General features: G+C 43.0%; 1 protein-coding gene and 1 pseudogene across 2 annotated transcripts in view; both read right to left on the bottom strand.

The window, feature by feature from the left end:
- Positions 1-26,214, bottom strand: part of UST (uronyl 2-sulfotransferase) — a 301,044-nt gene that overhangs the window by 79,527 nt on the left and 195,303 nt on the right. The window lies entirely within an intron of this gene.
- LOC115851344 (serine/threonine-protein kinase 3-like) lies at positions 20,392-25,705 on the bottom strand (annotated as a pseudogene).

Genomic DNA, 26,214 nt, shown 5'->3' with positions numbered 1-26,214 from the left:
CTGCTTTACAATGGTGTGTTAGTTTCTGCTTTATAACAAAGAGAATCAGTTATACATATACATATGTTCCCATATCTCTTCCTTCTTGTGTCTCCCCCCCTCCCACCCTCCCTATCCCACCCCTCTAGGTGGTCACAAAGCACCGAGCTGATCTCCCTGTGCTATGTGGCTGCTTCCCACTAGCTATCTACCTTACGTTTGGTAGTGTATATATGTCAGTGCCACTCTCTCACTTTGTCCCAGCTTACCCTTCCCCCTCCCCGTATCCTCAAGTTCATTCTCTAGTAGGTCTGTGTCTTTATTCCCATCTTGCCCCTAGGTTCTTCATGACCTTTTTTTTGTTTGTCTTTTAGATTCCATATATATGTGTTAGCATATGGTATTTGTTTTTCTCTTTCTGACTTACTTCACTCTGTATGACAGACTCTAGGTCCATCCTGCATCTTAAAGAGGAGCCTTGGTGATTTTGAGAACCTGGTTGCCCTTCATGGGCCTCAACACTGGGCCAGAAGGTAATTCCATGCCTGACTCATCTGGGTCCCTTGCCTGGAATTTCCTTCTGCCTCCTCCCCTGGTCCCATAGCGGGCCTACGTTTTGGCGGAATTCCTGGCAGGACGAGTGTTAGTATATATGCCAGTCCACCTGTAGCGAAAGGAAGGCTCCAGAAGCTGGAGAAGAATTCAGGATCTGACAGCAAGTTCAAGGTCACTCCTGGTGAGCCTTCTGGGTAGACAAAGCACACACAACCTACACTGTGTGCTTTGCAGCATCCTAAGCATCCTCTCACCTCTTACCAAACTGCGAGTGGTCCTGGGACTCTGTTCTTCTAGTAAGACAAAATAAGTGAAGTCTCTAGTATACTTCTCATTCATTCCACGATCTTTCGTCGTCAAGCCCCCTCCAATCCCATGGCTAATCCTGGGCCCAGAAAGGAGGGATTTAAGGAGTTCCAGTAAAAGGAAAAGTTGAGCTACACCTACGGTCCATGGTGAGGTGAGGGCTGTGCCAGATGGGCAGGGCTCCAGCACCCCCCAGCCCTACCAAAACCGGAAGAGCTATGGTTTGCCTGGGTTTAGCTATTGGGTTCCGTATAAGATTTCAGCTGATAACAAGGCTCTAAATCTGAAAATCATTGCTTCAGGCCAGCACGCAGAGGCTCAGGGTATTGGAACAGCTAGCATGACCCGCATCACACCGCCCCTCCCTTTGCCCTATATAAGCAGGTGATTCTGATTGTAGGGCCCAGGAAGTCGGATCTTACTAGCTGGGTCATGACTGTTAGGGTCCTATGATTAAAGAGCACCTTGTGGAAAAAACCAAAACTATGAGGAAACATTTTTCCTCTTCCTCTCCTTCCTGGGGTCCAGGCTGCTGATAGTTCTATTCTTCCCCCACCTCACCCTTTAAGGAAAGAGGGGATACCAAGCCCATGCTAGCAAGGGGAAGAGTAGGTTTCTTATGTGCACAATAGTGTTAAACACTATAGAGTATCTATATTCTAAATGTCAAAAATATCTTTAAAAATGCATGGCATCTTTTATTGAAGAGAAATTTAATTTATTATAATTTTGGTGTATAGTGTCAATCCCTTGATTATTTTAGTTTTCATTATCAATTGTGAATGAATAGAGGCCTTTGAACCTATGACAAGCTGGGCACGAACGTGGCCTTCAGGAAGGCATACTGTACACAGGTGGGGTGCTGGGCAGACTTCCCGAATTCAACTCTCTGAACGTTTTGAAAGCCACACCTGCTGGGCCGATGCTGTTCCAGGCTCCTGGACAGGAAGGGTTGCCAAGTATGCAGAATTCTGCCAGATTGTGCAGTTATTTTATTAGGCAAATAAATGTCTACAGATTCTAGTGCAAAACCACTAGGCCCAACCCAGTTTTGTACAAACATTTTCAAAAGTAAAAGTGGAATACATTATCAGTCAATCCTTTTCATAATTATAGTTTTTTTGGCTAACGATCATTTCCCTTCCTTCTACATATAATGTCTCGAATATTTGCACAAAGAATATCTTTAAGCGGAGGTTAGCCCCAGTGGGAGTTACTTAAGAAACCACTGGATACCCTAACTTTTATACAAGTGGGACACTTTAAGAAAGTCCATCTCGACAAAAAATTTCAGGCATAAATTTTATAGAATCATAAATTATGAGAACTGAATTCAGTGACTAGCTGAAGGAAGACTCAGGAAAAAGAGGTAGAGGAGGGCTATCAATCCTTTAGTGCTCTTTATTAGAAATGAAACACATGATAAACTTCACCTGGGATTCTAATTTTAAACTTTCAACTACAATTTTCTCATAAAGTTTACATCTATGATGCCACAATATGGTCAAATGCAATCTGATTTCAGAGATTCTTAATTTGGAGTAGCTCAAAATCGGTTGCTTGTTGTGTTTAAATAAATCAAGCTGAAATCTTCAACAAACCAATGCCAAGGTTCTTTAATTATTTTATGAATTAAGGCATCTACTGTACATAAGACATCATGGTAAGCACCCTGGCCTCAAGTAGCTGACAAGTAATTGTGCCTGTCTCCCTTTACTTGTAGTTTACAAAATGTAACTTTACTAACATTTATATAGAATATATTCTTGGTAGTGGTTCCCTTTATTTGTATGTGGTTCCCTTTTTATTAATGCTCTTACCTTATATTAAAATTTGTCTCATAAACTCTTTTTTAGCATTTAAATGGTGACCTTTTCTCAGCCCTTTACTTCCAGTCTCTATTTTCAACAGATGACTCCCTCTCCCTGTTTAATAGATGAATGTAATCATTTATCTTATTATGATTATTGATATATTTGGATTTATTTTTGCATCTTTCTTTGTGTTTTGTTTGCTATTCTTTTCCTCTTTTTTTTTTCTTTTCCATTCGTTTTTAAAGTTTTTGATAATACCACCCGCCTTTCTTCTTTTGCTTTAGAATCTAAAGATTTTCTTTCTACTATTTTCACAATTACCCTTACATTTTTTAACGTTCTAAGATTTTTTCCCCCAGATATGTGGTTCTGACAGCTTAAAAAATACAAACGATAACAATGCAGCTTAAAATACTCTCATTACTTGAGAAGTACTGAGGAGAGGTGCAGAATTTTAAGAAATCATTCATAAATGGTCAGAAAGGTGAGTTGATGGAAGAGTCATTTAAAAATGTTTAACGTTCAAACTTGATTAATTTTTTTCTAGTAAAGTCTGAAGTAATTTGGTCTTTCTATATTTCTCCTGAATCTGGAAAGATCTTAGCACTTTTAATTATCCATTAAACACTGCCCATCCCATCTTATCAATGTTGTCTAAATCTAATCCTTTTTTAACACAAAAAACTCTTCGCACTCAGTATTTAACTCATTCTACCAACAGGTGTTAATCAATGGTTATATTCACTGTTGCATCTTGTGTCCTGCACCTCCCTTACTTCTCCTCCTAATCCATCTTTTAATGATCCTTTTAGTGAAGTCGTTAAGTGGTTAACTCTTTCTATGTCTGAAAAAGTCTATAGAGTGATTGTGTAGCTGGATATAAAATCCTAGGTTGACGGTTATTTTCCCTCAGCACTGTGAAGATATTACTCTGCCGTCATCTGGTATCTACTGTTGCTGATGGGAAATCTGCTATCAGCCTAATTATGCTTCCTTCACTGGTCATCTGTTTTTCTTCCTTTTCCTTGATATCCTGCAGTTTTACTCTAAAATATTTGAATGTCAATTTAACTTTGTTTATTCTGTTCACAGGCTGTGGTTTTGTTCTTCCACCCCTCTAGGTCTGCCCTTTAAAAGCCACAGTCTCAGTGACGGGTCAGCAGTCGTTTTGTCTGGCTTTCTTTGCTTGGCTGTGAGGGAAGTGTGGCTCCCCACCCGAGGCCCTGAAAGCACTGATGCTGGCCCCCATCTTGACAGAGAACCCAGTGCCTGGCTGCCGCTGCCCCATTCTGGACCGGAGCTCAGCTGGCCTGTGATTTCACCACTGCTCATCACTCTGGTATTGTTCCAGGCATGGGGACCCTCTTTGGATTTCCTTTTTAAATATTCTATGTATCATTGCTACGTGTTTGGGGCCAAGGGAGAGTGAAATCTCTATACCGCCTCGCTTGGGGGTCCTGTATGGGCTGTTCATGCTTTTTTTCCTTCAGGGTGTTCTATTGGGAAGAACATGGAGTGCAGAAACGTGTGTGATGGATGTGGGGAGTGCACCTTGCTGAGTCAGAGGAAAGATGCTTGGTAAAATGTCAAGTCCATGCCAAAGCGAGGTCACGTGTTTAGTGAAATGTGATCATTTCTGCTTCATGAGGATGTCAGAGGCCAAAGCACAGTTTAAGCCGGACCTCGAACAGTATGATTCCTGAGGATTCTTCTTACAGACCCTGCAAGATATTAATATATTGTAGCAGGGACTTTATTATAACGGTGTTGCTTTGAATCTTTTAATTGCTTCAAGTGTGTCGCCGAAAGTTCCAATATGTGAAGTATACCACGAACACAAAAATGGCATAATCTTCACTCTACATTTTCTTTATTAGTATTATGTAGACTCTAAAATTCTGGAAGGAAAGCTTCCTGTCTCCTCTCTGTATGATGGGACCCACCCAGGGCCAGGCAGGTGCTCTTTTATAGCTCATAAAAGTAGCCTTTGAAGATGATGAGATTTTAATTTGAATTGTGCTATGCCTAGCAAATCACCATGGGAATCTGGTAGAAGCTTTCAGAAGACACTGCTGTTTTTCAATAAACAACATCATAAAAAATTCAGCAGCAGAGTGAAATGCAGAATGAAAGTACTGGTGCATTTTAATCAGAAAATGCTTAAATGATATTGTGGATGAAGATATATCATTATGGATGTATTTTTTTAGTAGACATCTGGAGGACTGAAATGTCATTAAATGACCTCTAACCCACTCCCTGCTAGAAAAAGTACATTCCAGATTTGGTCTCCACTTAGAGGAATAATGACTTTGGGGCTTTGTGATTCTAGTCGCCAAGGCCCAGAAAAGCCATGTGGCTGGACCTCTGCCACCAGCAGCTCTGCCGTGACCTCTGAAAGTGGTATCTTGGTTAACCAGCCCCCTGTGGGCAATTTTGCCCTGTGCATTCGGCCCAGCACATAGATGGCAGCAATCTTTGCAAAAGGGGGCTATGCTGATTCTATTTGGAAGCATAGAGTCAGCAGGACTCTCTGTCCTTCTAGCACGACTAATGTTGAGATGCTGACTAAGCCCTTAAAATAAGCAGGAGGACAGGTTTATGGAGAGATCCACCGCCCTCTCTCCTACCTAGTCACATAGAAAAATAGGTCACCACTCTGTGGGCTTGCTGTGGGGTGGTAGTATGATATCATTCGAGTGGATTGCCAGTGGCTCCTATGTGCCTACAGCTTTCCCACTCTAGATCTTAATAAAACCATGGAAATGCATTTTAACTTGACTGCTTTCCGTGCAACACCAGAAAGAAAAGATGCCGGTAAAACCTAGGCCAGAGATCAGAAGGACCACTGCAGATGTCACTTCAAAGCTGAATTATGAACTGGAAAGAAATGCATCGCTCACCTCGCATCTGTTCATTTCACCTGTTAAGAGAAGCCTCAGGAGTAGGCTAAGTCCCCACACAGTTCAGTATTTCCTGGAGGTAGGACTAGGCAGACAAATCAGGCTCCAACAGAGCTTCTCCACCGACCTGAGCCTTTGTGAGTGTAAGAATGGCAGGAATTCCTGGGAAACCAAGTACGTTCTTCAAGGGTTTTTACACCATAAAAATTATTTATGACTCCTTTGGGCCACACAAGTTTCTAAAAGCCACAGAAACTGTCTTAACCTCATAGAATTTTGATGATTTTGCTTTCCCAGCTGAAGAGGTTTAGAATTCCCTTCTCTTTCTTTCACATCCAATAGTCTAATAGTTTTGGCCTAAGAGGCCAAATCTAACCACAAAAGTCACACTTTCAACTTCTGGTTATCCAGGGCATAAACAACATGTCTGTAGATCTTTGAAGGCTCACAGCCTCTCCTTTCTGTGGCCCTGTAGTCCCAACCCAGAAGGTCATACAGAATCCATAACAGGTTTAATAAAGAGAAATTGAAACTAAAGAGGCAGAATGATTATTTTAGATGAACTGGGAATTTCAGTTTCTTAAGACGGTGTAATCATGAGTGACTAAGAATTGACTGGGTGAGAGAACTATAGGAGTGAATAGGCGGTTTTGTTTTTGAATGCATTGATTAAGGGCTATCAAGGATTCAGCAACATTGGATAAAGCAGTCGTGGAAATACAAGGGCTTGAGAGTTCAGCTCACGCCTAGAAGGAAAGCTATGCAGTGAGAAATGCAAGGAAAGCAGGGTGAAAACTACAAGAGCTTAGTAGTGGGGTCCGGAAGGAGAGCTGTGGTTTATAGGAGCATGATTCCCTTCGTGAAAAGACTTACTAGGACCACAGTGAAACCCTTGACTGACGGACGAAGTGGTGAATAGCCGCCTGGTGGGTTATTTGTGGCAAATTTAAAAGCGCAGGCTGGCTTCCTACTCTCGGGATATTTTCAAATCACCAACTTCCCTCTCCACCCTTAAGTCAAAGAATAAGAATTCATTTCAATATTAGCCCAAGAAAAACACAATCAGAGGAGGTCACAATGCTAGAATACCGTTATTAATCCCAAGACTAAATACAGTTGATTTCAAAGCTTTCACCAGAAGAGTGGAAAATTTCCCCAGGGGGTTATGATTGGTTTCACTCTTTAGGTAACCATACTGTAAATTCTTTGCTTCTTCACTTTTAGCACTAAGGGCTAGATAGTTTCTCAAAGTACAATAAGCCTAAGGATGTTGCTTTGATTTAAGAAGCAGAGAAAAGGAAGGGAGTTATTGATATGAAACGATTACCGTTTTTCAAAAAGAGTAACCAACATTTTAGAAAGTCCCACTAGAGAACCCTCAGTAGTCCTAGACTATTAGGGAGACAGTGCCCAAGACCTTTCTGTCTGCAGCCCACGACCGTTCTCCTTTAGAGAGAGGCAGGATTTAGCAGGAGGTATGTGCCGCTCAGTCCTATAGAAGGTGGAGGAGAAAATCATTCTCCTTATTCTACATTCTTGCTCTGGACTTGCTAGGTCTAAATCTATCTCATTGATAGTCAGAATTTGGGGATTTAAGATGTCAACTGACATGCAAACAAATGCATTAAAAAACAAATGTCATCCCTAGCTGTTTCTCCTTGCCAGTAAAGACTGAGGGAAGCAGGTGGTTATTAACTTGGAGTACAGAGTACACACACTCCCCCACCCTCGCAAAGGGGTGTGGGGCTATAACTGTATTTCAATATGATTTGTTTTGCATTTAAAAACATTATTCTGAGAGGTACGTAGGCTTCACTAGACTGCTAAAGCAGTTCACGACATGAAGGAGGTGAAAACCCTCCGTACTGGATATGGACAGCGGGCATATGTCTCTGCCGTAAGATGTATTTCCTAACTTGTACTACAGCACTGGCCCATCCAAAACTGTCAACAGAAGATTATTTTTTACCAAGATTTAAAAAATTCCATTTCAAAGAGTTGGAGAGCAAACTACAACAACCACCAACAAATATTTTTACGCAAATAGAGTCCCCTTGGTGGTTTCAAGTGCTTAAAAGAACTTCTGTACTTGACACTTAATCTAGCACAGTGGTTCTCAAAGTGTGGTCCACAGATTGCTGGCGGGACTTGAGACCCTTTTAGGGGTCCACAAGATCAAAACTATTTTCATAATCATACTAAGGTGTTATTTGTATTTTTGATGGTGTCAACATTGGCACTGATGGTGCAAAACGGTGGTGATAAGTGGTTGGCTCATTAGCATGAATCAAGACAGTGGACCAGGGTCTTCCCTGGTGGTGCAGAGGTTAAGAATCCGCCTGCCAATGCAGGGGACACAGGTTTGAGCCCTGGTCTGGGAAGATCCCACATGCCACGGAGCAACTAAGCCCCTGCGCCGCAACTACTGAGCCTGCGCTCTAGAGCCGGTGAGCCACAACTACTGAGCCCACGTGCCACAACTACTGAAGCCCGTGCGCCTAAAGCCCGTGCTCCACAACAAGAGAAGCCACCGCAATGAGAAGCCTGTACACCGCAACAAAGAGGAGGCCCCGCTCGCCGCAACTAAAGCCCACGTGCATCAACGAAGACCCAACGCAGCCAAAAATTAATTAATTAATTAAAAAAAGAAAAGACAGTGGACCAGACTTGACTAGATATCATGGTACTCTTCACCACTGCACATACTTCAAAAAAATTTTTAACTTAAGAATGTCTTTGACGGAGCAGTAAAAACTATCAGTTGTGCTCAATTCCAGCCCTTTCAACTCTGAGGAGATAAGGGAAGATTGCATAAAGCGCTTCTGCTACTGACCTCTCAGCAGTCTGGTGGAGTCTAAGGACCCACTTCTCAGATCAACGTGCTTGAATGTGTAAAATAAAACATATGATAGTAGAAAGAAAACCAAATATATTGAATTATTTATCAAAATACTAAAAAGTTGGGGTAAGTAATATATGTGCTTGTTAAAATATTAAATAACAAGATTTCTCAGTGGGTCTAATATCTACCATCATATCAATCCAGGTATTATGGTAGTGTGAATGGTTACTTAAAGAGATCTCCAATAAGAGTAATTGATATAAAACAGAAATGAATTCTATTGGTGACATTATAGGTATTGTGAATACTGCTATAGTTTGTTGCCTATATTCAAAAATGAAGGAAATGCTAAGTTAGTGAAAATAATGACGTAGTTTTTTCCTCTATTGAAGTTCATAGACTCTCCTGGACTTTATCCATGGACAATTATCACCACCTGACTACTGCCTATTATTTGTCTATCTATTTGTTTACTATCTGTTTCGCCTCACTAGGGTATCAGCTCCAAGAGAGGTGGGACTTTGTGTTGTACAGAGCGGTCCCAGGGCTTTGAAGGGTGCCTGGCCCGGAGCAGATATTCAGCCAGCATTTCTCAAGTGAATGAGGAAGTACCATCAGTTCCAGGCCCTACTCAATAAACTTGGCCCATTCTCCTCTTTCCACTTCTAGGTCAGACTCCTAAAAGAACATCACTGCAGATTTCAAATTTACACCTCTTATAAATATTGTGGTTCACAGCCAGTCTCATTATTTGATCCAAACTGTTTTAGAAAGAAGTTGGTGCTTTAAAAGAACTTCTCAATCAGTGGATACAGAGCCTCCTAGCACTGTTCTCTGGGGGTCTGGGGGTGATCAGCGCCTACTACTGTTCCCTACTGGTTTTCACAGAGAAAAGGCAAATGACTGAAACACAAGAATTTTCTGCAAAAGCCCCAAAGTAAAGCTTCTGTGCGCTAAGATGGAAAATATGAATCTGAAAGTCTGTATATCTGGGATTATAATTTTATCCATGAGAACACCCTGGTGTCATGTGAACGAGGTCAGACAGGTAAATAGAGAAGTAGCATCCAGTTAACTTGTCCCTGAATGTTTTCTTTGGCTTCTCAATCTTAATGCACTAATTTGCTTAACTATTCAAATTCCAAAGCAAGAAAGATCTTCTTGGTGTCAAAGCTTAGCCTTGCTCCTCCAATATTTTTATTATAAAATCAACCCATGTGATTCCCTGGTGGCGCAGTGGTTGAGAGTCCGCCTGCCAATGCAGGGGACACGGGTTCATGCGCCCGTCCGGGAAGATCCCACATGCCACGGAGCGGCTGGGCCCGTGAGTCATGGCCGCTGAGCCTGCGCGTACGGAGCCTGTTGCTCCGCAACGGGAGAGTCCACAACAGTGAGAGGGCCGCGTACCGCAAAAAAAAAAAAAAAAAAAAGCAACCCATGTTTATTATAGAATATACAGTTAAGCGAAAAAAGGAAAATAAAAAGCAACCATAAATCTGCCACACAAATATAAATATTTTAAAATACAAGATATAAGGAATTAAAATATAATAGATAAAAAGAAAAATATTTTGGTGTATAACCCTTTTTAGTATTTTTTATACTAAAGTCTATTTTGGTTACTGTGGGTTGTCCTGACTCTAATGCCAAATTCCAAATAAAATATTAAAAAGAACAAAGGAAGCAACGGTCTTTGAACTTTATTACCCTACACACATATTTTTCTTTTTATATTTAAGTGTGAAATTTCTTCACAAAGTGGCCCTGTTTCTTTAGTTGCATTTCCATTGACTTAAATGTTCCTCCAGCTACATTACAAATGGAGAGGAGTGGAATTAATAAAGTAAAAACTCACTGATTACCCAAAAGCTCAGGAAAGTTTGTTATTTACCATATGAACTGGCAACTTATTATTAACTCTTGTATTTAAGGAAGAGATGTGAAGATTAGACAAAGCCTTCACCTCTCAAATGAGAATGGTCAATGGCCCTGGCTGGGCTTTGATGTCTCAGTTTTACAGGTCCCGTTTTGGAAGAGTAAACATGGCTGCCTTAATTTAGTAAGTTATCTGTTAACCTGGAAAGACACGGGACAGAGTTGAAGACACATAATCTGCATTTGCTGTTGTTAGAACAGATGCTTCTATTAACGCAATCCAAGTTGTTTTCAGTTTATTTGAACGAGGATAAAGACCAATCATTTTTGTTTATCCATTATTTCGGTAAGGGTCTCATGGGTTACTTTTTTTCCCGCTTAATGCCCTGGCCCTCCGTCAAATCAGTCTACAGTACTGGTAAAATGCTAATGCAGTTTGTAAAAAGTAATGGAGACCCAGGTGTTGGATTTCTGCTGTGGCTTAGCTACTCCTTCACAGAGGGAAGGCCCTGAAATTTCTGACTTCAATAATCCACCTCGGTTCTTCCCTCCCTTCACTGTCCTAAATCCTTTTGAACTTTTTAAACTTTTCAACCAAGGTTTTTATTTGGGGGCACTTACTGAGGTCAAAGAACCCCACCTTCGTGAAGTTCCCACAAAGCCATAAATTGCTGCTTTAGAAGTCTAGAGGCTTCAAATGATAACAAGAACACTGTGAATTACGTGTTTCTTGTATTTTCAAAGCCTTGAACATCTATTATCCCATTTTTACTGGCTGATGGAGGACTGATGAGGTTCCTACATTTCTAGAAGGGCCATTCCAGAGGAGCAGAAGCGGCTGTAAAGCCCACTCCTGGCTCACTCACTGGTGGTAAAAGGGTGTTGGAATGTGGGTGGGAGAGAGTGCAGGCTCTGAGCTGCTGACTGACAGACCAGTGAATTACCATGAATTGGCCGGAAGCAGGGCAATGTGGAGGAGGAACCAACTAGCTGCATCCTTGGAAACAGGCAGAGGTCTCCTTTGAAGAGTGGATTTGGCAATGGAAAGAGGCGAGTTGCAGTGTTGAAGTGCAGAGGGCTGGGGCGTGGCTGGGAGGGGGCAGGGAGCATGAGACAGTGCATCACCTCGCAGGTCTACACCTGCAGGTCAGAGACCAGAGAGGCGGCCTCCTCTGGCTTCCTGCCTGTCTTTCAATGCAGAACAGCAGCCAAAATGAAGGTCAGGAAGTTGAGGCTGTCCTGTTTTTTAAATAAATGAAATTAATGACATCATGATGCAGGCTCTGCCTACCTGTCCAACCTTGGGTTCCTGTTCCCGCCTCATCCTTTATGCCCCAGCAACCTTTGCTGTCTTTAGTTCCTCCTATGCAGCAAGCCGTTTCAAGTTATCCCCTCTCTGCCTGGCTGCCTTCTACTTATCCAGCAAGACTCAACTCGTGTCATCTCCTCCAGGAAGCCTCCAGGCATGACCTCCACAGCCGTCCACTGATGCTTGTAGATAATGCCCTGGTGTTAGGACCCAAGGGCTATGTGCCTGCCTCTCCCCTTAGACTGTATTTCTAAGAGCAAAGTCTATCTTGTTTCCCCAGCCCTTACCACTGCACGTGGCCCAGAGCAGACGCCCAGTGCCTGTTTGGCTGAATGATACACGTTTGATAAATGAACACATACACATCTGATGAAGATGAAGAGGGTTGAAGCAAGGAATAAAACTTGAACATGGGGCTTCCCTGGTGGCACAGTGGTTGAGAATCCGCCTGCCGATGCAGGGGACACGGGTTCGTGCCCCGATCCGGGAAGATCCTACATGCCATGGAGCGGCTAGGCCCGTGAGCCATGGCCGCTGAGCCTGTGCGTCCGGAGCCTGTGCTCCGCAACGGGAGAGGCCACGACAGTGAGAGTCCCGCGTGCAAAAAAAAAAAAAAAAAAAATTGAACGTGAGCTCCACAGCAATAGCAGTTTGTGTCCTATTCCCTGATGGTCCCAAGTGCCAAGAAAAGGGCCTCTCTCTTACTTTTTTATTTAAAAAGTGTTTTTGTTTTTTTTTTCGGTATGCGGGCCTCTCACTGCCGTGGCCTCTCCCGCTGTGGAGCACAGGCTCCGGACGCGCAGGCTCAGCGGCCATGGCTCATGGGCCTAGCCGTTCCACGGCATGTGGGATCTTCCCGGACTGGGGCACGAACCCGTGTCCCCTGCATTGACAGGCGGATTCTCAACCACTGCGCCACCAGGGAAGCCCTAAAAAGTATTTTAAAATAATAAGGAAGAAACGTTTTTGGAAGTGGTGCAGAAGTGGTGATTCACAGATTCTTTTGCAATGTCAGGAGATTTCAGAGAGCTTTGCTTGAGGGCAAGGGTTGCTGTCACGACAGACCTGCGTTTTCATCTGGAGGCAGGCTTCCCGGCATAAGCTGCTTCCTCAGCTGGGTCATGTGCACTAGAAATATTTTTAGTAGCTCTCATATTTTGCAGTTTGAAGTGACTCTGAAACCTGCGTCTTCTGACTCTCAGGGACACTTAGGGCACATTACTTTCTACAGCGGCCAAAGTCCCTGGGCTTCTTTTCATCCTAACCTTTCTTGGGTTGTTCTCTACGGATGCTGTGCTCTCAGACTCTGGAGCACATGACACAGACAGCATGCAAATTTTATTTCCCAGGCTGGAGAGTGCAGAGCTGGGAGGATAAACAATTTCACAATAAGCTGCCAGTGACCAGGCAGGCAGGTAATTAATATATCCTCTGGTCTGTGGGTGGGAGTAGGCAGGAAGAATATCAATTACATCACTGGGCTGTAATGGATGTTACAGTCCTCTTCAAAGGTCATCTTGAGGTTGAAACACACTTTCCAGTAGTGTCTGCCTTTATAAATGTAAGATGCAGGAATTCATATGAGTGGTAACAGATATAACTGTACCAGACCCAACATTTTACATAATTTCATAGATTACCAATCCCTAATCATCAGTAGAGGAATGTACGTATATCCGTGCTACCTTCGAAGGTAAATACTTATTCAGCAGGGGCAACTCTGGAGTCAGATGACCTGGATTCAGATCGGTGGCATATGATCTACCACCGATCTGCCACCAGTGGCTATCAGTGGTAAATGTATAACAACCACCCTTCCTGAAAAAAAGAAGACCTGATTTACAGCATTTGCAGATTTCCATGGTGTGAATACGCCTACCATGGCCAAATTCAAGCCACCATCTTGATGTCAACTAAATAGCACAATTCCTGAAAATTTAACAGTTGCTCAGAGCCAGTCCAAGCCAGCTCCAGAGCACCATTGGTTGAAACCCAGGCTCTGCTTCTTACTAGTTGTGTAAACTTAAGCAAGTTACACGGCTTCTGTAGTCCTTAGTGTCCCATCTGTGAAACGGGCATAATATTTATCTTAGAGGGATGCTGTAAAGATTACATGAGATAGTGTACGTGTGGCAGGTATGAACCTCTCCTGCTGTCGGGAGAGTAACTGACCAATGGTCCGAGATGCTTTGCTCTGAGTCTATCACCCCATTCCTGCTGAGGCCACGGGCTGCTCTAAGCCAAAGACTGGCAGGGAGGTTATAGCAGGTCCATTCCTGCAAGCTGCAGGACTCCTCCGATGGATGACTTTGGCTTAAAGATTCCCCACTGGCTTGGCCAAAACTTTATTAGAGCTGCACTGTAGTCTGAGCTTCTGCCTACCCAATTCTTCCTTCTCTGCTCTTCACGGGGTCAGACCTATAGCAGGTATGATGTCTTTTTCCAATTCCCTTTTCCCTCACGAGCATTTCTCCCAGTAGATCTCTGCATGTCCAATCTCATCTTGGCTTCTGCTTCTCAGAGGAACTTAGCATGCTAGTCACTTTAGACTGTGCATATAGCAAGTTCTCAATAAATATTTATTTTTTTAAAAAGAAGAGTGATGTCGGATTCCCTTGCCCTTGAGGACCTACTTCTTCCCCTGGTAAGTGATCCCGAGAGAGAACATCCTCTTTAGGAGAGACGATGACTATCAACCCAGGGGTGCCTCTGCCTACCTCACCAGGGCAATGCAGACCAACACTTCCATCACTATCTCCATTTTTCTAGTTTTCTTTTGCTTGCCCCTCCCAGCCACTTTCAACAATGATGAACTATCCTCCCTTCTCAAGACTTTTTCCCTCTGATTCTCTGATGCCACATCTCTATGTTATCCTCTTCTTGGGACTGACGCTCTTGTTTCCTTTGTTTCCCACTCCTCAAAGAGTGCTAAAAAATGGGTGACCCACAGGCTTTTTATCCTCATCCTTGATTTCACCAAATGGCTTCAATTCAACAACTTTCAGCAAATAATCAGTGAGCACCGCCATTGTTCCAGACATGATCTCACCCCTCATGGAATATAGATATAGATATAGATGTAGATATATGCAGATAGGTATATATAATTACCCTTTCTCTGGATACTGATAATTTCCAATTCTATATATCTAGCCCAGCCCTCTCTTCTGACTGCTGGATGTCTCCATTCACGTGAGCATTTGAAACTCAGCATATCTCTCCCGCCCCTCTGTACCTGTATTCCCCACCTACAGTAGTACCCTCCATCGAATTGCTCCAACCAGAAACCCAGGATCTTCCTTAACTCCCCTCATCCTCCAGCTCCACATTCGATCACTCAAGGAGCAATGACTGATTCTACCTCAGACATGTGTTTGAATCTTTTCATTCCTATCAGTCTCCTCTGCCGTGCCAATTCTATTCCAAACCAAAATAGTTTATCTTGCCCTACTCCAAGCATCTTCCCCTTGCACAAGATTTCAAATGCAAATCCTGTCATGTCATGCCCCCCTCCCTGACCACAATTCGACCTGAGACTTTCCATTGTTTTCAGAATAAAGCCTCACATACTTATGATATATTTGCCCCTGCCCACTTTTCCATCTGCATAGCATACCCCTGTGCCCTGCCTTCTAAAACTCCATCCATATAAGTTTTGTAGTACCTGGGACTCTTGATTTATGTACATACTATTCCCACAGCCTGATCACCTCTTCCAGTCACTTGTTTAATGTCTGTTTCCCTGACAGATTAGACACTCCATGAAAGCTGGAACCTGTGCTTTTCAGTACTGCATTCTCAGTATCTGCCAAAGCACTGGCTACAGAGTAGGTGCTGAATACTTGTTGAAAGAAAGAGAGAATGAATTAACCATATCAGAATATAAATAGTCCAAACATTTATGCACGAGACGTACATAACCTTGTGGATGGGTAGGTTCATTAAAAGATGCTGTTAACAAAATGCCAGACCTACCAGTTTTGTTTATAATTAAAGAAAAGAACCCAGGAAGAAGAGTTTAACGTTAAAAAAAAAAAAAAAGCTGTCAATTTCAGTCACTGAGAGGGTGTGAGTGAGCATGTGTAGGGGTGTGTGTGTGTGTGTGTGTGTGTGTGTGTGTGGCGGGGTGGTGACAGGGGGTCCACCATGGTGATCTGGTCATCTTGAGATGACTGTGTCCTCCTTTTCTGCACAAGCATGAAACTGAACTAGGCTGTCATAATAAGGAGACTGGTGAGCAATAGACTGGAAAAGTTTAGGAGATGGCCGTCACTTCCGGGCTTTATAATTTTGTTCCAGAACTTAACATACACCCTTTTCAGACTTTCTTATATTTCACAAATTTGTTCATGATATTCTATTTCTAAATTCACTTTCTCTGATAAATATCTGATTTAGCTTAGCCTTTACAGTCAACACCATCATAATGAGGGCAGCTCCATGTGGTATTTCCAACCTTCACGCTCCAGTCCTAACTCCTTAAATGAGTGGATGAGATGAGATAACCTCTATGTTTCTTTTTTTTTTAATAAATTTATTTATTTATGGCTGTGTTGGGTCTTTATTGCGGTGTGCAGGTTTCTCATTGCGGTGGCTTCTCTTGTTGCGGAGCACGGGCTCTAGGCACATGGGCTTCAGTAGTTGCAGCACACGGGCTCAGTAGTTGTGGCTCACGGGCTTAGTTGCTCCGCGGCATGTGGGATCTTCCCGGACCAGGGCTCGAACCCGTGGCAGGCGGATTCTCAACCACTGTGCCATCAGGGAAGCCCTCTATGTTTCTTTTCTGCCTTAAAAAGTACTATGATTAATTAAGGTCTGTTTTTTTTCCCCTCCCTTTTCTCAATTCCCTGGGACCCCATGTTAAAAGGGCCCTGATGACAAATCCTGTTCCTACATTTGCCTTCCTCCTTGCTAATCTTTTTTCTTCCTTCTTTGTTTGTAGCCTCTTCTAATTTACCAACGATGGTGTGATCTAAGTCAAGGGCCTACCCAGTATGACACCATTCCAATAGACCCTGGTAAAGACATTTAATTGCTTCTTGCCACAATTTTGTTATTTGCAAAATGGGACTAATAAGGCTACCTTGGAGAACAGCACAATTTTGGAAGACTGTAGACTTAATGAGAAGCTTTGAATTTCTCAGAAAAAAAGCCTTTCGAAAACTTGGTGTTAATTCAGCCCTTGATGTAAAATCATTTATTTTGACTGAATTTTAAAATTCGCAATGCTAAATGTGGCTTTGCAAATAAATTAAATACAGGTTTTGCTCTGCAGAAGCCTGACTTCCACTAATAACATTTAGAGAGGATTACTTGAGGTATCTTTGAGCCAAAATATTAAAGTTGATACTGGATGAAAAGTAGAAACCAAAGTAGTCTTCAGGAGTAGGGTATGAAGCAAATAATGCCCTTCGCCAGGTTAGAAGAACTTTTTCACGAAGAAGAAACACTTCTAACAATTAAATTTTGTTGGATTATCGATAACATTTTATTTACTTATAAATAATCAAGTGCTATAGACCTCAAGTTTAAAAGTACTATTTGCTAAGGCAGCTAAACCTAGCAAAAGTGTTTCTTTTTGCTTTTGATAGTAAAATATTAGTCTAATTAAATTGGTGTAACTTAATTTCATCAGCTATAATAGAGAGCTGAACTCCAAGACCTGCCGTGCCCTGGGAAGTGCCTTTAGATCCGTAGAGGCAACAACTAACTTAGCTGATAACAACTAAGCACCCATTTTATCCAGAAAAAAAAATCCAGCTAATCATCAGTTATGGCCTAGAGGCAACTGAGAGACCTGTACATAAAATACAGATGTGCACATTTATATGAATAGAAAAACTTGAGAAGGATACACTGACATGGTCATATATTTATCAAACTGTGAATCCATCCAATATTCATTTAGTCATTTATTCAACAAATAATCTTTGAGCACTTACTATGTGTCAGATCCTGTTCTTTTATTTTTAAAAAAACTTTTTTTAGGTGCTGAAGAAATGCTGGTGAGTAAGGCCGCTAAGTTCCCTGCGCATATGCAGTAAATCCTATTAAGTCCTTCCTACATGATGGGCTCCAGGGAAGCAATAAATGGGATGTATACAAAGCAGGGAAGATGATACGTGACCAACAGCAGATGGAATACTTGACAGTCAGGCTGAGAAAGGACTAAGGAAACAAGCTGAGAGTCACACAGGATGAAAAGAGGCAGTTCAGCATGGTGGTTAGGGACACGGCCTCTGAAGCCAGACTGCCGGAATCTGAATCCTAGTTCCATCACTTCATGGATGTAACTTAACTCTGGGCAAGTTGCTTAACCTTCCTGAGCAACAGGCTCATCATTAAATTGAGATCATGATAACATAATAATAATCTCATAAGATTGTGTTATGAGGATCGAGTTAAGTATTCAGGTACTAAGGAACAGCGACCCAAAGGTTGGGATCAAGAGAGAATGGTGATGAGATTTTGAAGGATGGATAGGATATGGATGGAGAGAGAAACGAGAAGAAGACTTTCCAGCTTAGGGTAGCAACATAAGGAAAAGAAAGGATATGGGAAGGAGCCTGTTCTCAAGAGAGAATTTGAGAAGCTTGGTTCAATTAGCATTTAATTGGGAAAGCAGTAAGTCAAGGTTGGCAGGATAGGTCCAGATTATTGAGTCTTGAAAGCCGCAGAAAGGACTTGAGAATTCATCACAGAAGGCAGGACACACCAAGCTTCTTGAGCAAGGAATTAAATGACAGGATGTGAAGTGCTGCTTTGGAAAACGAATCTGGCAGCACTATACAGGGTGAAAGGGCGAGAAAGTGGCTAAATCAGAGGAGATTAGTTAGGAGGCTGTTCCAGCACTGAAAAACATTAAAGACAGTGCTAATGGCAGTGGCAACGGAGAGAGGGTGAGCGACGCTGCAGAGACATTCTAAACAAAATAAAAGGGGTTTCAGTGCCGATTGGACTGAATGGATGAAGGAGAAGAACTTTCCAAAAAAAATCAGGGTAGTGGTATATTGATGATGTATGTATATTATTCAAGTGTTTTCAATTGCAGAGTGATCAGATTGGGCAAACAGAGAATAGGCAAGATGCAGGAAACTGGCTGCACAAAACTCTCGCAGGATGCCCACAGAAGACTGAATGCGAGAACCCGATGAAGATGCAGGGCCAAGGTATTAATGGAAAGAAAGAAATATTGTGTGACAGGAGGAGCCCACCTGTGAAGGGCCAGAAACAGAACCCTCCATTCAAAGTAAATGATGAATTACTCAGGCTTTCACATCTGGAGTTTGCACACAAAGGTAAAAGGCATATACTAATGTATGATATTAGGGATCTGAATTTAATGAGGGGAGCAACTGGAAGTGACCAAGTTAAAGTCTCAGATGCATATTAAGTCAGAACAATTCAAGTGAGGGGTTTTATCTGCTGACTTCAACTTAGTTCCCACAAGTAAAGGAGAAATAACACTTATCCGGCGAACGTGCTGATCACACAGGGCTAAGAGTGAGCACAGTGGGAGATGCGGTGTCACTCAAGGTCTCCCACGGTGCTTCTCAAGTCCATGTAAAACTTAATGTTTTCTGGGGATGTACGTGGGGGGAGGGAGAGCTGAACAAGCTGATTTTAAAGTTTCTATAGAAAAATCAACAAAGACGAAAGAGCTAGAACAGTTAGGGGAAAGATTAGTGAGAAGAGATTAGAGCCTACCAGATAATAAAATATTTAGTATATAATAGTTATTGTATAGTACATTAATTGTATTGATGATATTATTGTCTATTATATAATAAAATGTATATTATGTGATTATATATTAGTTTACACACAAGAGCACACACACACACACACACATATATGTAATAGTGTTCTACTATACCTAAAGACACAGATCAATGGAATAACATAAAAAGTCAAAAAATTGATCCCTCCAAAAATAAGAATTTATTACATGGTAAAGGCGACACTTTAGTGTGAAAAAATAAATTATTCTGTAAAGGTTGTTGAGATAATTTGTTAACCATCTGGGAAAAAAAAGATATTGGATTCATATGTTACACCTGACAGCAGGATGGATCAAAGATTTTATACTAGACAACAGGAATTACAACAAAAACTCCGGAAGACACCATGGAGAATTCTTTTAATAGCTTCAGAGCAAAGAAGGTCTTTCTAAGTGTAACACACAACTTAGAAGCAGCATTTCACATCCTGACATTTAATTCCTTGCTCAAGACGCTTGAGTCCTGCCTTCTGTGATGAATTTTCAAGTCCTTTCTGCAGCTTTCAAGACTCTCAGTTATCTGGTCCTGTCCTGGCAGCCTTGACTTACTGCTTTCCTAAATAAATACGTGTTAATCAAACCACGCTTCTCACATCCTGTTTCCAAAACTGGCTCATTCTCACTTGCATTTTTCCTGTGCTATTCATTGGTTAACTTATCCTTTTTCTCTTGGTTTGTGAAGCTTCTTTTCATTGAAGTTTTTTACTGAGATAATTGTAGATTCACATGTGGTTGTGATGCTTTTTGGTTAAGTATTATGATAATATATTTTTTAAAATAAATTTATTTATTTTTGGCTGTGTTGGGTCTTTGTTGCCGTGCGCGGGCTTTCTCTAGTTGCGGCGAGCGGGGGCTACTCTTTGTTGCGGTGCGCGGGCTTCTCATTGTGGCGGCTTCTCTTGTTACGAAGCACGGGCTCTAGGCACACGGGCTCAGCAGTTGTGGCGCACGGGCTTAGATGCTCCACGGCATGTGGGATCTTCCTGGACCAGGGAGCAAACCCGTGTCCGCTGCATTGGAGCAGATTCTCAACCACTGCGCCACCCGGGAAGCCCAAAGTCAAAGTCTCCATCTTGAGGAACTTTCCAGTTATCAGGAAAAACATTTTTGGACACAGGGAAGGGTTCATGCATATTCTGATTACAGTTTTCATGACTCTTATTTTGAAGTCCTGTTTATCAAAGTAATCCAAGAAAGATGGTCTTTGTACTTGTGGTGAAGTTGCATTTCTTTTCATAGTTCCATCTCCTTCCTCATCCTCACTGTTTATAACCATGGCCCCAAGTCAGACTCTAACATTGTGCTGTTATGTTCAATCACGGTCTGGGCCCCTTCACTCATCGTGCTTGTGGGCCTCATGGTGCGCACGCTTTCTGAGCTAGTCTTCACCATGGTGTGGGAATACAGCTCATCTTCATCCGAATTTTCTTCTTCCTCTTCCATTTCTCGCTCTATTCCTCATGTCTTTTAGCCTTGATTTCCATAGCTTCTGTGATCAAGTCTCTTAAAATTGATACAGGTTTTGCATTCCTGATAAAAGGGTGCTGTAAAAGTTGTGTTGCAGTAGCTCTCTGCTCAGGATTCTTCACTAGGCACTTTTTAAAAAATTGGTGAAATCATCAGAACAAAGTTCTGGCTTCCTGAATGTTGGCGGTGGGTTTGTGGGAATCAAAAAAATAGCCTGGGGGTCTGGCAACAGGAGGAGGAATTCCCAGAGAATCAAACTTTGAAGGCTAGCAGGATTTGACTGCAGGACTTCGACAGGACTGGGGGAAACAGAGACTCCACTCATGAAGGGCACACACAGGGTAGTGTGCGCATCGGGACGCAGGGGGAAGGAGCAGTGACTCCGTAGGAGACTGAGCCAGGCCTCCCTGTTGGTGTTGGAGGGTATCTTGCAGAGGCGGGGGTGGCTGTGGCTCACTGCCGGGACAAGGACACTGCCAGCAGAAGTTCTGGGAAATACTCCTTGGCGTGAGCCCTCCCGCCATTAGCACCACCAAAGAGCCTGCATGTTCCAGTGCTGGGTCGCTTCAGGCCAAACAACCCTAAATATTATGATAATATTATAACAATATCGATAGCTGACATTACACCTAGGGAACAGAAAGACACAGAAGAGTTTTAAGCAGGAGAAGGACAATGTCAGATTTGCACACTAGAGGCTATGACTGTGGGTTGGAAGATGAACTGGAGCCAGGCTGACAGCCTATGAGGCTTTTGCAGATATCTGGGTAGAACATGAGGAGGGCTTTGTTGATGACCCTGATGGGGAATGATCTGAGAGACGTCAAGGAGGAAGAAGCGACAGTCTTGGCAGCTGGACTGGACACTCTTGTGCCCTGCCTCCCGTCCTCTTGGCCACTTTTTCTCTAGCCATTGCTGCAGCCGTGAGATTCATGCAGAAGTAACCTGAGAGCAACCTCGCTTTCTGCTCCCAGTGCTACACCCAGAGGAACCCACATGGCCCCCCTGTGTGCACAGCCCAGATGTGCGGGGAGTTAAGGCTTCATGAGGTGAACCTGACAACAAACGATGAAAGCAGTGGGTAAATGCTTTCTGCTTTCCTCAGTCAGAAACATTCTAGGGCAAATTCTACCCTGTCCTCCCACAGTGCTGGCAGGCTTGAGCCTCGGTTTCCACGGGAGTGACCAATGTCAGGACACGCCCTTGTGCTGACCTTCCCTCCTTCCCCCTCTCTCCAGTCCCCTACTCCTAGTCCCTGGGATCACTGTCCAAATTCTAAAACCCTTCCTCCAAACCCTTGCCTCAGGCTCTGCTTTCAGGAGGATTCCAGGTTAAGCTGGTGACTGATTGCATATGGGTTGGGGGGCTGGGGAAAGAAAGCAGGCAGGGATGACTCCAGAGTCTCTTGTATGGGTGACTGAACCGATAGGGGTATCACTCACTATTAATGGGATACAGGAGGAGATGGGTTTCTTTGTGTGTGGTAGAGGCAGAGAGTAGGAACAGATGCTCATCTTGCCACAGCTATTCCCATCACAATGCCTGACGTTTTGCAGGTGTTCAAAATATATTGAAGTTGTAAGTGGAGAGAGGAGGCAAACATTGGTGCTTGGTCCACATTTGTATCTATTGTTAAGTATGTACTGAAAGTTGGGCTGGGTGTTGGCCAGGTGGCTGTGAAGGGTGCTGGGATTAAAAGAGGAGATCATGTCCTATCATCTGAGAGAATTATATTTTAGTTAAACATAGAAGACATACAAATGTGAAATAATTTGAAGGATTTTAGAAGCAATATATATTAACAAGTAAAAAATATATATTATTTATATTAGCATGTAAAAACTAAATATAATTCACACCAAGTAATAATTACCTGGAGAAATAAAGATGAGCAGTAATCAAGGTTGGCTGAGGTTAATCTTATTGTCTTGGTTTATTTTTTATTTTTTTGGCCATGCCGTATGGCTTGAGGGATCTCATTTCCCCAACCAGGGATTGAACCCAGGCCGCAGCAGTGAAAGCCCCTAACCACTAAGCCACAAGGGAACTCCCTATTGTCTTGGTTTAGATCACTTTTCTTAATCTCATAGGGTTTTTATTTATTAATAGTGGTCAGATATGGAATGCCATAATTATAGTGAGATTTCATCGCCAACAAAGTTTCCTCTGTCTCTTATTAAACTTGATAACTTTCTTTTATGCATCTGCTGATTCTTTTGACAAGTCTCATCCAAGAGTTTAGTTTATTTCAAAAACTGGCAGTGAGTGTTTAAAACTCTGCAGAGTGGTGAAGGGGCAGCCAGCTCACTATGAAAGTCATACCAGGGGCCGCCCTGGTGGCTCAGTGGTTAAGAATCCGCCAGCCAATGCAGGGGACACAGGTTCGAGTCCTGGTCCGGGAAGATCCCACATGCCGCAGAGCAACTAAGCCCGTGCGCCACAACTACTGAGCCTGCGCTCTAGAGCGACACTACTGAGCCCACGTGCCGCAACTACTGAGGCCCGTGCGCCTAGAGCCCGTGCTCGGCAACAAGAGAAGCCACCGCAAAGAGAAGCCTGTGCACCGCAACAAAGAGCAGCCCCCGCTCGCCACAACTAGAGAAAGCCCGAGCACAGGAATGAAGACCCAACACAGGCAAAAATAAAAACAAATTAATTAATTAATTTAAAAAAAAGTCATACCGGTATAACCTTCCTCTTCAATGCAAAAAAAAAAAAAAAAAATGAGTATAGAAATGTTTAGCTACATGTTGATACAATTCCATTGTGTTTTTAGTTTGTAATATGAAATGCAGAGTCATTTTTAAAAAGCTTCATTTGACTTGAAATCGAGTAGGCTTTGGTTAAAATTCTTTCATTTAATCATGAATGAAGATTCATGTCATGTCAGGGAAGAGTCTCCTGACATGGTACCGTATCCCTCTGCTTAGTTTCTATCCTCCCTGTCGTCGGAAGTATTTAGCCTTGTCCTTCAACTTCCAGCCATTAGAGGGCAAGGCTGCGGCAGCTAACAGATTCTAAGACTTGTTTTGAGAGAGCCTGAGCGAAGCAAGCGTTTTTCCAATTACACACTATCTAATTCAATTTACAGTTATTAGAAAAACTGCCAGCCATTTCACGTTAATTTTGACATTTTCATAAGTACTTGCAATTAGAATTCAAGCTGAGATTCCAATAAATCTCTTAGACGTTTTACACTTACTTTTCCTGTCTTTAGAGTTCACGAAATATTTTTCAGAACACGTTTGGAGGTCGTTCTGCCTTTGGGGAATTTATGCTGTGTATGTAAAACAGTTGGGCAGTGAAAAAATATTACAATTTGGCAAAGCAAATTGAGGAAAACGACAGAGGTGTGCCAGGTTCTGGAAAACAAGTGTAGGATATGAGATTCAAAATTTTAACACAGATTAAATCGAGCCGTTAGTTTTTTACTTTATATAAAACTTCACTGCATAACTTCTTTGAATAGCAAGCTCCCTGGCTGCATTTAAAAAACATTATTTTAAAGAACATTTCCTGACGGCATTTAAAGTGTAGTTCTATTCATCCATGTCTTTAAATTTAGCATTTATTGTATTTTATGAACTGGCCTGCGTCTAAAGAGTGACGCACGTCTCTGGAAAAACGGCAATGGATTCTAAATGCCTCATCGGCCAAATAAGAAGATGTCTTCATGCTAAAATATTTTATTCATCAAAGTACTTACTCTGTTTTATTGCCTAAAGCACGCTTCCTAAAGTGAGATCTTAAATGTAGAGTATAATATACTCTTTGGTTTCCCACTTCAGTTTAAAAGAAAGCCTGACTTAAGACCTACACAGAGTATTCATAAGTACAACAAGTCTTACACTGTACCATCAAGCTCCTTTAACGACATTTATCTGCACACGCCAACTAAAAGTCTACCAAATACAAAAATTCCTGAGGCGAAGGCAAGTAGAGCTTTTCCAAATGTGCAGAGGATATAGAAAGTAAGCTTCTAGAAGATATGCGGGAGGTATATCTCTCAGTAAAAATAGCTCCTGCTAATACAGACAAGAATGGATGTGTGGTTATTTCTCAGTAGTTCTCAGCCTTAGCTACATGTTGGCCTCACTTCCAGCTTTTAAAAAGTCCCAAGGCCCAGCCTGCACCCCTGACCGATTAAACCAGAATCTTTGGGTGTGGGACCCGGGCACTGGTAGTTTGAAAAGCCTCCCAGGTGATTCCAATGAGCGGCCAGGCTGAGAACCACCACCTTCATAAATCTGAGCCATGTGTCCCAGCTGGGGTGTAGGGCTGAGCCCCCAGCAAGGAGGCAGCTGCAGCTGGTCGCTGACTCACAGGGAGACGCGGGGGTCCGGAGCAGATGAGCTCAGCTGACAGGTGGCCAGCGGGATGCACCTGGCTGTGCTCTGGCAGCTTGGATTTGATGCCCCTGATGGGACCTTCCATTGAGAAAGCAGGTCAGGCAAAGCTGATTTGGCAGCCCCCTCGGGGACATCTGGAGAATCGCTTCTCAGTCCCAAAGCTCCTTGCCTCCCTAAACCCTCTGCTCCGGCCAAGCTGGGTGGCTGACCATAGGGCAAGCCTCGGGCTCTCGGGCTTTTACACAAACGCTCTGCTCCTGCGGTCCTCTTGACCCTCACCCCTGCCTGAATCCGCATCCGTCCCCAAAGACTGAGCTCCCACCTCGTCCAGGAAGCCTCCCGCAAAGATCCCACCTCTCACTGATGTTTCTTCTCCTGAATTCTCCGGTGTCTGCATCATTCTTTTGCTAATTAAACATGTCCCAGCCAATGACAACTCCTCAAGTTTGGGTCTTCTGTTGCCAGCCAGGCAGTTAGCAAGTGGAAGGGCAGTGAGGTGGCCCCCGCACTGTAAATGCGCCCCCATCACCGCCCCTGCCCCTAGAGCTGCTCATCACACATGGTCCTCGCTCCATAAATACCTGCTTTTTGATTGTTTATCTCCCCCTTGATCACTGCAGTAGCCTCAGATCAACTGGAGCCCTTTTCTGCTCTGTATATTGAAGCTAAAGTAATTCTTTTCCAAAATGTAAGTTTTAGGATCCCATGTAAACATGCTCCCCCATCCCCAGCCCTGCTTTAAATCCCTTAGTGTCTCCCAGGCCTCTTGAACAAGCCCTGGGAGGTTCTGTGGGGCCCGACCCCTGCCTGCCCACACTGTGGGGTTCAGCTCTCCCTCCCTCCATCACTCACCAGGCCACTCACCGTCTCCCTCCCTCACCCCACTCCGGCCTCCCTGCTTCTTCCCCCGTGCTCACTTTGCTCCCTTCTGCCACAGGACCTTTACATGTGCTGTTCCCAATGTCTGGATATTCTTCCTTCTCTTCTCTCCCTTCACATCTCAGTTCAACCATCACTTCTCTGACTTCTAGACTT

The sequence above is a fragment of the Globicephala melas genome, chromosome 14 (genome assembly GCF_963455315.2).
Source record: "Globicephala melas chromosome 14, mGloMel1.2, whole genome shotgun sequence".
Lineage (NCBI taxonomy): Eukaryota > Metazoa > Chordata > Mammalia > Artiodactyla > Delphinidae > Globicephala > Globicephala melas.
This window is presented reverse-complemented; position numbering and strand designations above follow the sequence as displayed.